This window comes from Vigna unguiculata, unplaced genomic scaffold (genome assembly GCF_037176805.1).
Source record: "Vigna unguiculata cultivar grain cowpea cultivar isolate G323 ecotype 2 unplaced genomic scaffold, ASM3717680v1 ptg000173l, whole genome shotgun sequence".
NCBI classification, from domain to species: domain Eukaryota; kingdom Viridiplantae; phylum Streptophyta; class Magnoliopsida; order Fabales; family Fabaceae; genus Vigna; species Vigna unguiculata.
Window position 1 is genome coordinate 75001 of NW_028196811.1, and position 14517 is coordinate 89517.

The 14517-nt window shown below is 32.3% G+C and overlaps 2 non-coding genes across 2 annotated transcripts; both read left to right on the forward strand.

Moving 5' to 3' along the window:
* Positions 1-13792: 13792 nt before the first annotated feature.
* TRNAP-UGG (transfer RNA proline (anticodon UGG)) lies at positions 13793-13866 on the forward strand. Its single transcript has one exon. It is a non-coding gene; the product is annotated as a tRNA-Pro (tRNA).
* A 165-nt stretch (positions 13867-14031) lies between these two features.
* Positions 14032-14105, forward strand: TRNAW-CCA (transfer RNA tryptophan (anticodon CCA)). Its single transcript has one exon. It is a non-coding gene; the product is annotated as a tRNA-Trp (tRNA).
* The last annotated feature ends 412 nt before the right edge of the window (positions 14106-14517 follow it).

The window sequence follows — 14517 nt, forward strand, 5'->3', positions numbered from 1 at the left end:
CGAGAGGGTTTTGTTGAAAACATCAGAAAACATAGAGAAAACGACAAATATTTTTTAGTTTTAACTCTACGGTATCGAAGAAATAGAAAAGAATCATATAAAAGTTTTTTCAATTTAAAACGAATAAGTACACCTGGTCTACGAATATATTACAATTATCAACAAATCCCTCGAATTTTAGGAGGCATGGGGATTGTCATTCTTTCAACTTCTAGAGGTATAATGACAGATCGAGAGGCTCGATTAGAAAAAATCGGCGGCGAAGTTTTATGTTATATATGGTAATCTTTCTAATATCCGAATTCGATGAGAAACTTGTATCCATTTCATTTATGTAAAAAAAAAAAAGAGAGATAAAACGCAAGTTTCTAATAGAACTTCATCCCTCATAGATAGAAATATATCTATTTTTTTTAGATAGATATATTTATTGATGAATGTAAGAAGGGATTTCACTGGAATTGTAAAAAAAAGGGAAATTCACGAAGATTTAATTACTAAATGAATAACTTATCCATAAATTATTTGCCCGGGGTTTAAGGTTTATATACAATTAATGCAAATTGGATTTTTATTTCTATTCTAGAATATGTTTCCAATACTTTTTCTGGACATACGATAAGAAAATAAAAAAGAGAAGTCACTCAATTGAATTAGGATGTTTTTTAATCTCAACTTTATTTTCTATTTTATTGAGAAAGCCACTAATAGACGTTCAAATAGACGTTCAAAATGTAAGGAACCTTTATTTTCTTCCACAATTTTGGATTAACTAATTAAGGAATGTAAAATATGAAAATAAACGCCTCGGTTCGTAAAATTTGTGAAAAATGTCGATTGATTCGAAGACGAGGACGAATTATAGTAATTTGTTTCAATCCAAAACATAAACAAAGACAAGGATAATATTTGAACAAACAGAAGCTTTCTAAAAAAATAGACTAGATAAAAAAAGAGAGAAAATTATAAAATTATCTAGAATATATATTATTCTATGAAAATGAAAAATCCATTTTTTAAATATTATTGATATTTCAACTTTTAACTTTGATTTCAAAAATTGTATTTGATATTAATCAAAAGCAAATAAAAAGAATATAGAAAAAATCGAATATCAAATTCGAAAAGAATTGGAAAAGGATCCGTTTTTGACATGAAATGGATATCTCCATACCCTAGATCTATCTTATTTTTTTTTTTTTAATGAAATATTGTATTGAAATAATCGAATATGGCAAAATCTATACCTAAAAAAGGTTCACGTAAAAATGTACGTATTGGTTCGCGTAATTATACTCGTAAAATACCAAAGGGAATTATTCATGTTCAAGCTAGTTTCAACAATACTATTGTGACTATTACAGATGTACGAGGTCGGGTGATTTCTTGGTCCTCCGCGGGTACTTGTGGATTCAAGGGTACACGAAGGGGAACACCTTTTGCCGCTCAAACTGCAGCAGGAAATGCTATTCGAACAGTATCGGATCAAGGCATGCAACGAGCAGAAATCATGATAAAAGGGCCTGGCCTCGGAAGAGATGCAGCATTAAGAGCTATTCGTAGAAGTGGTATACTATTAAATTTTATACGAGATGTAACTCCTATGCCACATAATGGATGTAGGTCTCCTAAAAAAAGACGTGTATAAAACTAAAAATAAACATTAAAAATAGTTCAAGAGAAAAAAACAAGTCAAGAGTTTTATCAAAATAATTACTATGGTTCAAGAGAAATTAAGAGTCTCTACTCGGACACTACAATGGAAATGTGTTGAATCACGAATAGACAGTAAGCGTCTTTATTATGGACGCTTTATTCTGTCCCCACTTATGAAAGGTCAAGCCGATACAATAGGCATTGCAATCCGAAGAATTTTACTCGGAGAAATAGAGGGAACATGTATCACACGTGTAAAATCAGAGAAAATACCACATGAATATTCTACCATAATAGGTATTGAAGAATCAGTACATGAAATTTTCATGAATTTGAAAAAAATTGTATTGAAAAGTAATATGTATGGAACACAGGACGCATGGATTTCTTTCAAAGGTCCTGGATATATAACCGCTCAAGACATCATTTTACCACCCTCGGTGGAAATCGTTGATAATAGACAACATATAGCCAACGTAACAGAACCTGTTAATTTGTGTATTGAATTAAAAATTGAGAGAAATCGTGGGTATCGTATAAAAACATTAAAAAACTTTCAAGACGGAAGTTATGATATAGATGCTAGATTCATGCCTGTTCGAAATGTAAATTATAGTATTCATTCTTATGTCAATGGGAATGAAAAACAAGAAATACTTTTTCTGGAGATATGGACAAACGGAAGTTTAACTCCTAAGGAAGCCCTTTATGAAGCCTCCCAAAATTTGATTGATTTATTTCTTCCCTTTTTACACGCAGAAGAAGATAACTTTCATTTAGAAAAAAATCAAGACAAAGTGACTTTGCCCCTTTTTACTTTTCATGATATATTGGTTAAAGATAAACTAAGGAAAAATAAAAAAGAAATAGCATTGAAATCTATTTTTATTGACCAATTAGAATTACCTCCCAGGATCTATAATTGTCTCAAAAGATCCAATATTCATACATTATTAGAACTTTTGAATAACAGTCAAGAAGACCTTCTGAAATTTGAACATTTTCGCGTAGAAGATGGAAAATCTATATTGGACATTTTAAAAATACAAAAGTATTTTGCATAAAATTGAAATCTATTGACATAGGATTTTTTCAAATTGATTTTTTTTCTAAACTCAAAATGAAAGGTCAAAATATGTAATTTAAATATTTAGAACAAATCCTAATGGTCAGAATATATCTAAAAAGGAATAGATGTATCTAGGGATTAGTAGGTTCAGAAAGAATTCTCCCTAGATATACAATACAGATGTCATGATATTTTATTTCAAAATGAATTCAAAATGAAACCAATCTTATAATTTTAAAAAAGACCTAACGTTAGGGATTTCTCAATAGGTAATGTTGCTCCAATACCTAACCAAAGGGCAACTACAGTACCAATCAAAAAGATGGTAGTTGCTACTGGGCGGCGAAATGGATTTTGGAATTTATTAACATTCTCCAAAAAGGGTACTGTTAATAATCCCGTAGGTACCGAAACCATTAAAAGAACGCCCAATAACTTATTGGGCACTGTACGAAGTATTTGAAATACGGGAAAAAAATACCATTCAGGTAGTATTTCCAAAGGAGTTGCAAAAGGATCCGCAGGTTCCCCAATCATGGATGGTTCTAGAACCGCTAAGCCTACGTTACAGGCAATAGTACCTAGAATTACTACTGGAAAAATATATAAAAGATCGTTAGGCCATGCGGGTTCTCCATAATAATTATGACCCATTCCCTTAGCCAATTTAGCTCTTAATACAGGATCATTCAAGTCAGGTTTTTTTGTTATTGGGATAGGTGAATTCTTATAGATCCATCCTCCAAAAGAACCGGATATGATAATTTTTCATCATCCGGCTCGAGCACTAATCAAATTTTTCTTCAACTGTATCTATAGAATAAACTAGAAAAAAATGTATGTGTTATCCACACATATATGAAGATTCTAAATAATAAAAGAAACTTGATTCTATTCTCTTTTTCCAAAGTTACCATTTTTTATTGAAAAAAAAATTAAGTTCTTTTTAAGTAAATTTTAGTAAACGCTCAATACCCGAGTAGACTTTTCAAGTTGATAATGCTTTCTGGGTGATCTCAAACTTTGCAATTGTTATCCTATCAAAAAAAAATCTTGATACTTTTTATGTACAAAGAATTTACTTGTTACTAATATAACCTAACTTGCGTTGTTCTTTAGATCTACTTTGTTCACTCCAATAGTATCAGAAATCAAATCAATGCATAGGAAATGAATGCGTTGTCATACTATATAGAATTCAGACTATATCACATCACTTCTTTTACTGGATCTTATGGAGCCTGTTGATGCAGAATAAAATCGAGTCTGATCATAGAAAAGATTCTCTTCAAGTAAAACCAGCCTACCCTCTCTGTAAGAGCCTTGCTTGGTGGTTGGAAAAAAGACACATTTAATTGTAAATTATAATGTGGCAGATAAGATAAAGTCATATATCTGCGCGGCCAAATAAATAGTTCAAGTCACACACTCCCATAATCCATTTTTTTTGGAGAATTCCCTTCAACTATTTTTGTATGTAAAAAAAATTCAATTTTTGTTAAGTTGAAGAAAAATATCTAAATACATGTTTTATTTTGTTTTATAATCCATAATTGTAGCAATGAAAAAAAATCCTCCCCAAAATACAAAATGATAATGAAGTGATTACAAATATCTATGACCCATATTCACTATAAAGGACCAGAAATGCCTTGCTTACGTATCATTGAAAAGTGCATTAACATAAATACAGCAGTAAGAAGAGGTAATACAAAAGTATGCAAACTATAAAAACGAGTTAAGGTAGATTGGCCCACACTGGAACTTCCGCGTAATAATTCTACCAAAGACGATCCTATTACAGGAATAGCTTCGGGTACGCCTGTTACTATTTTTACTGCCCAATAACCAATTTGATCCCAAGGTAAGGAATAACCAGTTACACCAAAAGATGCAGTTAATACAGCCAAAACTACACCCGTAACCCAAGTTAATTCGCGAGGTTTTTTAAAACCACCTGTAAGATACACACGAAATACGTGTAGAATCATCATTAAGACCATCATACTTGCCGACCATCGATGAACTGATCGGATTAACCAACCAAAATTAGCTTCAGTCATTATATATTGAACAGAAGCAAAAGCTTCAGTAACGGTTGGGCGATAATAAAAAGTCATAGCAAATCCTGTTGCTACTTGGACTAAAAAACAAGTAAGTGTAATTCCCCCTAAACAATAAAATATGTTCACATGAGGCGGAACATATTTACTGGTTATATCATCGGCAATCGCCTGAATTTCAAGACGTTCTTCGAACCAATCATAAACTTTATTGAGATAGGTAACCCAAAGGAACCCCCCCAGAGAACCGTATATGCGAATTTCATCTCGTACGGCTCAAACAAAAATACCCAAATATTGATTGTAACAAAAACAGATATCCGTAATAGAAAGTTTGAAACTGCTTTATTTAATCCTATGATTCTAATTTTCTCTTACGATAAAAAAGAAATAAAAATCCGAAAGCTATTCTTTTTTGTTATAATGCCAAAATATCAAGTCGGCGCACCCGTCTTTATCGTGATCTTTTAAGGCCTCTTGAATATTCTTTACTTCTTTTTATTTGTATAATGTGAATTTACTGCTGTCTTCTTTATTCTTGAATTTTTATTATTGATAAGGATTCTCTTGTTAGGACCATATGAATGAATAAAAAAAACCTCAGATTCATACTAGAACCACGATGATTCAAAACAATTTTTAATCGAAGTCCAAAAATTCCCTGAGTAAGAATTGCTGGATCATCACTTCTTCAATGAATAGATAAAATATAATGAAAAAATTCAAGGAAAGGTTTGTCCTTTGCTCAAAATAAAGACAAACTGGAGAAGCTTGAAAGAATCAAAATTTTTCAATATATTTTTAGAACTCTTTGAAAAGGTTTTTAAATCCAGTTGCGAGGTCTAAATATTTAGTATGAATCATAGTATTAAGATTTTTAGAATCTATTTTCTATATTCCGTGCTCCAGATACTAGATTAAATATCTGACGGAATAAAACCATCTATATCAAGATGACAGACCCATTTTATGTTCTGTACTTTCAATAGGACCAATTAAAACAAGTCACACACTCATATTCCGGAAATACAGAAACAAAGAAATTCTACGATCAAACTACCACATCAACATGGAATAGACTAAGAAACAATAAGAAACCTAAAGGCTTCACTTTCTATAAACTAATTACTCGATTCTTGTGAATCTAATTGATAGAAATTCCGTCCAATAAAATGGACGAATTATAAATCTCCAAAATAATAGATAGAAATATCGCAAATAGAGCCATTGCAACACCCATCAAAGGAGTAGTTCCCCACCCCGGGGCTACTTTACCATATTCTGAATTTAAAGGTTTCAATAAATTCCCTACAACAGTTCGTCTTGGACCAGATCTAGAATTATCCTCAACGGTTTGCGTAGCCATAAATACTCTTTTTTATTCATTTAGATCTGTTGACTTTGTATACCATTCCGCTGTAAATATAAGGATCTTATCCTATAGATCTATTGTGATCTGGAAACTTTAGAATTAAAATAATGGAAACAGCAACTCTAATTGCCATCTCTATATCTGGTTTACTTGTAAGTTTTACTGGGTATGCCTTATATACTGCCTTTGGGCAACCCTCCCAACAACTAAGAGATCCATTTGAAGAACATGGGGACTAGTTGAAGTAATGCGCCCTCCCTATTGGGGGCTCATTACTTCAATTAAGATAATAAAAAATTATTTGACCTTTTTCGTCGGAACTTTAGGAGGTTCTCTAAAAAAAATCGCGAAAAAAATAATTCCTAAAGTTGAGACTAAGAGGAATGTATAAACCAAAGCTTCCATAAATTTAATCGTGGTTTACAATTATAGCTTTCATACCTGTTTCTTGGGGTGGGGCTCTTTTCGAAAAGAAAAAAAAGAATAAATGCAATGATTCCAATCAAGATTTATCTAGTTCTTTATATGAAATTCAAAATTATAAAAAAGTAGAAAAGAACAAAAGAATGTTATACTACCTGTCTTCTTGTAGTTGGATCTCCAAGTTTTTGGAATGCTCCAAATTCTACTTGAGCATCTAAATCTGGGTCGATACCAGCAAAAACATCTCTGAACAAAGTTCTAGAACCATGCCAAATGTGCCCGAAAAAGAATAGCAGAGCAAATGAAGCATGCCCAAAAGTAAACCAACCCCTTGGACTGCTACGAAAAACACCATCTGATTTCAAAGTAGCACGATCTAATTCAAAAATTTCCCCCAATTGAGCACGTCTAGCATATTTTTTCACAGTAGCGGGATCACTATAACTTACTCCATTAAGCTCACCACCATAGAACTCAACAGTTACACCTACTTGTTCGACACTATATTTCGATTCTGCTCTTCGAAAAGGAACATCGGCTCTAACAATTCCGTCCCCATCTACTAAAACAACTGGAAATGTTTCAAAAAAAGTAGGCATACGACGTACAAAAAGCTCATGTCCTTCTTTATCTCGAAAAATGGGATGTCCTAACCAACCGACGGCTATTCCATCTCCATTGTCCATTGAACCAGCTCTAAATAACCCCCCTTTTGCTGGATTATTTCCGATGTAATCATAAAAAGCTAATTTTTCAGGAATTTTAGACCAAGCTTCTGATAAATTTTGATTTTCGGCTAGCCCAGCACCAACTCTTCGATATATTTCTTGCTGGAAGTATCCCTGATCCCATTGATACCGAGTAGGACCAAATAATTCAATGGGGGTTGTTGCTGAACCATACCACATAGTTCCAGCAACGACAAAAGCTGCAAAAAAGACAGCAGCAATACTGCTAGAAAGGACAGTTTCAATATTTCCCATACGTAATCCTTTATACAGACGTTGGGGTGGACGCACACTAAGATGGAAAAGACCCGCTAATATGCCCAACGTTCCTGCCGCAATATGATGAGAAGCTATCCCCCCCGGAACAAAAGGATCAAAACCTTCCACACCCCACGCGGGATTTACGGATTGTATCCTTCCAGTTAGTCCATAAGGATCAGACACCCATATTCCGGGACCATACAATCCTGTTACATGAAATGCGCCAAAACCAAAACAAGCCACCCCTGCAAGAAATAAATGAATTCCAAAAATTTTTGGCAAATCCAAAGAAGGTTTTCCAGTACGTTCATCACAAAAGATTTCTAGATCCCAATAAACCCAATGCCAAATAGCCGCTAAAAAGCACAAGCCTGAAAACACTATATGTGCTCCGGCCACACCTTCGTAACTCCAAATACCCGGATTCGTTATAGCCCCTCCTGTGATATTCCAACCGCCCCACGAATTAGTTATTCCTAAACGAGTCATGAAAGGTATAACGAACATACCCTGTCTCCACATTGGATCAAGAACAGGATCAGAGGGATCAAAAACTGCTAATTCATATAGAGCCATCGAACCGGCCCAACCAGCAACTAGAGCTGTGTGCATTATATGAACAGAAAGCAAACGGCCCGGATCATTTAAAACAACAGTATGAACACGATACCAAGGTAAACCCATGAAAAAATACCCCTTCAACAAAAAATAGACACTATGTAACTTTATTGCACTGGAAAAAAATGAATATAGCCTTTCAGTAGATTCTCTTGGAAAATGGAACAATCATATTTGTCGAAATCAAAGAAACAGATTTATTCTATACCGGATAAGTAACAATACGCAATGGTGGGGAGACGAAAGGGGTTGACAACTTTCTCTATGACTATTTAAATAAGTAAATGCAGACATATTCGCTTATCACCCCAATGACCCATTTATAACAACTCGACTTTATTTAGTCTTCTTTTTTATAAAAAAAAGCAATATTAATATAAAATCAAGTAAATCTTTTTTAACACGATAAGCTAATTCTTACGTTTCCACACTAAAGTGAGATATATGACTTTATTATTTGTCCATTTTATGCCCATTGGTGTTCCAAGAGTACCCTTTCGAACCCCCGGGGATAAAGATGCATCTTGGGTTGATATATAGTGCGACTTGTCAGATATAGTAGGTTATATGGGATTTACCCGTTTTCTCCCCCGATCGAGATATCCCCGCTTTCACCCCCAAAAGAGAATGATGAAATCATAAAGATAAAAAAATGGGGAGCGTGAAGTGTAATGAAGTACTATTCTATCGATTTTTTCATTTTTAGATAAAATTTCCAGATTATTACTCGAAATTATGAATAATTTATGGTTGGCTTAATTGGACCAATAAAATCAAGTACCCAGGCTCTGTGTAGAAAAAACCAATTGGTAATATTTCTACGATCACTACTTCTATCATATCTATATATTGTATTTTACAAAAAACATTAATAAATTCAGAAAAGGAAGAAGTTCTAACAAAAATACATAGTTTTGGACTATTTGTTCTATATGTGCAAATCCAAATCGGGCAGATCTTTACTCAGAGTAGAAAAGAAACCTAAAAGAATTGAAAAAGTCCATTCAGAAACAAGAAAATTACATTGTGATTCGGCTTCGATCTCGATGAAAGCAATACATCAATGAGAAGATAGTTCACTAAATTAAGTATATTCTTCTTTTTTTTTAGTTCGAAGAAATCCATTAGAAAAAGAGAAAGATTAAAATCGACACATTGATTCCTTTTTTGCTTATATAATTTTTGATGAACTGTATGCATCAAAAGGTGCATGTACGGCTTTTAAGGAAAAAATGGAATCCTAATCAATCGACTTTATCGAGAAAGATTACTTTTTTTAGGTCAAGATGTTGATAGTGAAATATCGAATCAACTTATTAGTATTATGATATATCTGAGCATAGAGAAAGAGAATAAAGAATTGTCTCTGTTTATAAACTCTCCGGGGGGGTGGGTAATACCTGGAATAGCTATTTATGATACTATGCAATTTGTACAACCAGATGTACAGACAGTATGTCTGGGATTAGCTGCTTCAATGGGATCCTTTCTTTTGGCAGGAGGCACAATTACCAAACGTCTTGCATTTCCTCACGCTTGGCGCCAATGATTCTTTTCTTTGAGAATATATAGAATAGATATCTATCTATATATACTATACCTTCGCCATAAAAACCAAAGTAATAATAGCATGGTATTTTGAATTCCATATGCAATTTTTTTGAATCATTTAATTATATATAGAAAGAGTAGTATGAAAAAGAGGGTATTTTCCATTTTATCTGATCTATAAGAAACCTAGTTTCATTTTAGTAGTGTCGCATACTTTTTTGTTTTTTTTCATACCAGAAAGCTTGTAACAATTTTTATTTGAATCAGAAGAAAACTTAATATATGAAAAAAAAAAGAAACTTTTGGATTGTTGAATACCAAAATGATATAAAAAACAACGGAACCATCGTAGTATTTAAAAATAGATTCAAAAAGAAAGTTGGTTATTCTATTGTTTATTATTTAAGGATCCGGATCCAAAAGACCTAGTAGATTTTGTACTTCTTTTTTCTTTGATAGAAAAAAAGAAATTTGTAAATGTAGAAACAAAATTCATCGAAGAAAATACTCTACTCTATCCATAGAGGAAAAAATGAATTGCATAAGTACAAAAGCCGTATGCATCAATACGCAGAAAATGCTTGTACGGTTATTGAATATACTTTTTGCCCTTTATCTTATTTGTCTTTGTCCCTTTTCTGTTACCTTTATTTTGGGAATAAAGACAATCTTTAGCAATCTACCAATATAGTAAAAAGAATTCTAAAAAGATTTATCAAGATAAGGGAAATACTACTTAAGTGATATAATCAGGGTAATGATCCACCAACCTGCTAGTTCTTTTTATGAGGCACAAGCGGGAGAATTTGTCCTGGAAGCGGAAGAGCTACTGAAAATGCGTGAAACTATCACAAGGGTTTATGTACAAAGAACGGGCAAACCTTTATGGGTTATATCGGAAGACATGGAAAGGGATGTTTTTATGTCAGCAGCAGAAGCCCAAGCTCATGGAATTGTAGATCTTGTAGCAGTTGAATAAAAAATTGGTGGCAAAGGTTATTCTAATTAAATACAAGATTGGAAATTTAATTTTTTACTCTATCTTACTTTACATTTTAAAATAAAATCTCTAAGAGTTAATCTATTAATATAGTATATATAATTAATATAGGCTATAAATAAGGAATATAGAATATAAGTAATTCACGGTTAGGATAGATCTAAACCTGCTCATTATACAAAAATATAGATATATATAGTACGACTTACCATGCCAACTATGAAACAACTTATTAGAAACACAAGACAGCCAATCCGAAACGTCACAAAATCCCCAGCTCTTCGGGGATGCCCTCAACGTCGAGGAACGTGTACCAGGGTGTATGTGCGACTCGTTCAGCTTAAATACTAAGAAAAAACAAATTAAAATTTTTCAGTATTGGTAATCAGTTAAGATAGTGTGAATGCAAAAACTACATTCACACTATCTTAACTTAATATATAATTCTTTTCTATATAATTATATAATTCTTTACATTCTTCTATCTTGTATAAAATTTATGGTTTCGATTGGTGCAAAACCAATAATACACATTTGCAATTTCATATGAGAAGGACTTTCCCATCGGTAACAAAAAAAAGTTACCCGTTAAGCGGAGAAAATACTATTTCAATTAAAAATAAAGTATGTCCTTAATGAATGTATTTTGATGGATTTTGTAAGAATGGAATAAGAGGGTCAGCTACCCAGCAAATTTTCATAATTAAATACCGTTACTATAGAATTAGATTTGGTTGTGAAAAAACCTACTTACTCAATATTGCATGGGTAGAGCCACAGAGTGTGAACTGTACAAGTTAACAATAACATTCATTAAATGAATCAAAAATGAAAATAAAAAGGCTCCGGTGTATAGAGAGGACCTGGTCATTTCTAAAAAAAATCATAGAAACGAAGGAACCCACCAATTCATTATAAAAATATGTGTCCTATTTCATTTACTATTTTTATTTTATTTGATATCTAGTATCTATACAATTTCTGATTTTGAGGTTAAATGTTTAATATAAAAAATCGTGGTTGGGGCGGTTATAGTAGCAAGAGCCGTTGGAATTTTTTTTTATACATCGGAAGAATCCATTTTTGTTATTAATAGACTAGGAAGAAAAAAAGAATAACTGAAAAATGAAAAAGTTATTCCTGAAAATATCATTTATTAAATGACCAGAATTAAACGAGGATATATAGCTCACAAACGGAGGACAAAAATTCGTTTATTCGTATCAAGTTTTCGCGGAGCTCATTCAAGACTTACCCGAACTATTACTCAACAGAAATTGAAAGCTTTAGTTTCGGCTCATCGGGATAGAGATAGGAAAAAAAGAGATTTTCGTGGTTTATGGATTAGTCGAATAAATGCAGTAATTCGCGAGAATCAAAAAGTATCTTATATTTATAATAATTTAATGAATAGTCTATACACCAAGCAATTGCTTCTTAATCGTAAAATAGTTGCACAAATTGCTATATTAAAAGAGAATTGTCTTTTTATGATTGCCGATAATATCATAAAAACTTAAAACCCCTTATTTACTGCAGGAAGGTATAGACTAGAAATTTGTTTATTTTGATAGCTTTATCATACGATAAAGCTATCAAAATAAACAACCATGCTTAAAAAATTATTCTTCGTTACCTATTATCTTTTTTATTCCAACAAAAAAATCAAATGGAATTATCCTAATTTTGAACAAAACATCAATCCATGTTTAATTCGAATCTAAATTCAAATTGGATTTCGAATTTTTAATTTCTATTTTTTTTTCTTAAAGGAGTAATTTTAGCAGTCGACTCGCTTTTTTCAAATTGTTTTTCGTTATTAAGAAAAGGTAACGAAGATAAAATACGAGCTTGTTTTATAGCAACAGTAATTAATCGTTGTTGTTTTAAGGTCAATCTATTTACACGTCTAGATAATATTTTTCCTTGTTCACTAATAAATCGACAAATTAAACCCATGTTTTTATAATCAATTCGGTCCCCCGATTGAATCGGGGGCAAACGTCTACGAAAAGATCGCTTGGATTTAATAAAGAGTCGCTTAGGTTTTTCCATAGTTTATTTATTCCTATTCCAAAAATAACATTGATTTAAATAAATATAATTATAATAAAGGATTTGTATTTTTTTTCTTCTTTAGCATATGTTGTTATATAACGACGGGGACATCATTTTCTCAATTCCAATCGACTAGGCGTATTGTGTCGATTCTTGTTAGTAATCTATCTAGAAATACCGCTTTATTCCTTATTTAGACTCTTTTTATCACAACCAGTACCTTCCAAAAGAACACTTACTCGGATATCTTTACCCTTGGACATGACCCTCCTTTGGGTTTTTAATTCACTTATAACTCTTTTCGGATTCGAATCTAAGAATCTAAGAAAAAGATGAAAACAACTAAGATAAGATAAAAAAGAAGAATTCGAAAAATTATGAAAGATTTCGTTCCAATTTAATTGAATCTAGTACAAAAAGAATACAAGGATCTGTAACTATATTTCGTTTCAAATTGCCAGTATTTTCGTTTTTTTAAAGTATTTTTTATGATATTGTTGCCCCAACCTATGGATTTCTGCTTTCACTTTCTTTTTCATAGGAATTGAATTAATAATTCAATTCCATTGAAGCCTGGACCAGATCCCGATCCCGAGTGTCACTCCGAATTTCAATGAGGCCAATTTAATCTTTCGTCTTTATCTTTCCTAAAAAAAAAAAAAAGAAGAGTAGGTTAATTACACATATTTAATATATAATTGGACCTTTCATCTTCTTCACCCCTTCCCGTGTCAATAACTAAAATTAAAAAAAGGGGAATATCAATGCATCTGGAAAAAAACGATTGATCTCTATCAATAGACCCGCCAAAGCCCCGAACCATAAAGTACTTACTACTGGTGCCACGGAAAGATATGTTTTTAGATCTCGCATTTCAAATCCTCCTTTCTTTTTATTATTTAAGTATTTTTTCTCTGTTGATATATATCAACAGAGAAAAATGTGGAAAACAAGACAAAGATTCTTTACAATAACACTATAAACAAATGGAAAAGGGATGTAGCGCAGCTTGGTAGCGCGTTTGTTTTGGGTACAAAATGTCACGGGTTCAAATCCTGTCATCCCTATCCCTAACAATTACTTATTCTATGATATTCCGTATTCTATAATATTCCATATTCTATGAGATGAGCAATAAACCGGGAACCTGTGAAGACGAATTCCAATTGAACATACATACTGAATATCTATATGCAAAATGGATTTGGATCATATAATTTTATGAAAACAAAACGCTCTTAGTTCAGTTCGGCAGAACGCGGGTCTCCAAAACCCGATGTCGTAGGTTCAAATCCTACAGAGCGTGATTCTAGTATTATTCGCCTGATAATTACACTGAAATAATTGAACATTCAAAAGAAAGTCTGAATTTTATCCTTGTCGATTAGGATTAAACTAAATAAATAGGGAATCACAAAAAAAGAGACATTAATGAATCAAAGATCCAACTGATCACCTCGTCGGTATTGTAAATATGCAGTTACAAATAATCCAGCCAAAGTAATAGGAATTAAACCTAACACGATTCCAAATAGAAAAACTTCAATCATTTTTATTTGTTCGAAAAGTAAAAAGAAAGGTAATATAATATCTAGCCTTAAACATAAATCTGTATTGATCATAAATCTCAACGATCGAGAATTGTAAATTGACATAGTAAGGAATTCTAGAATGTCTTATACCAAAATTTACTATTCCTCTCAAAATTACAAATCAAA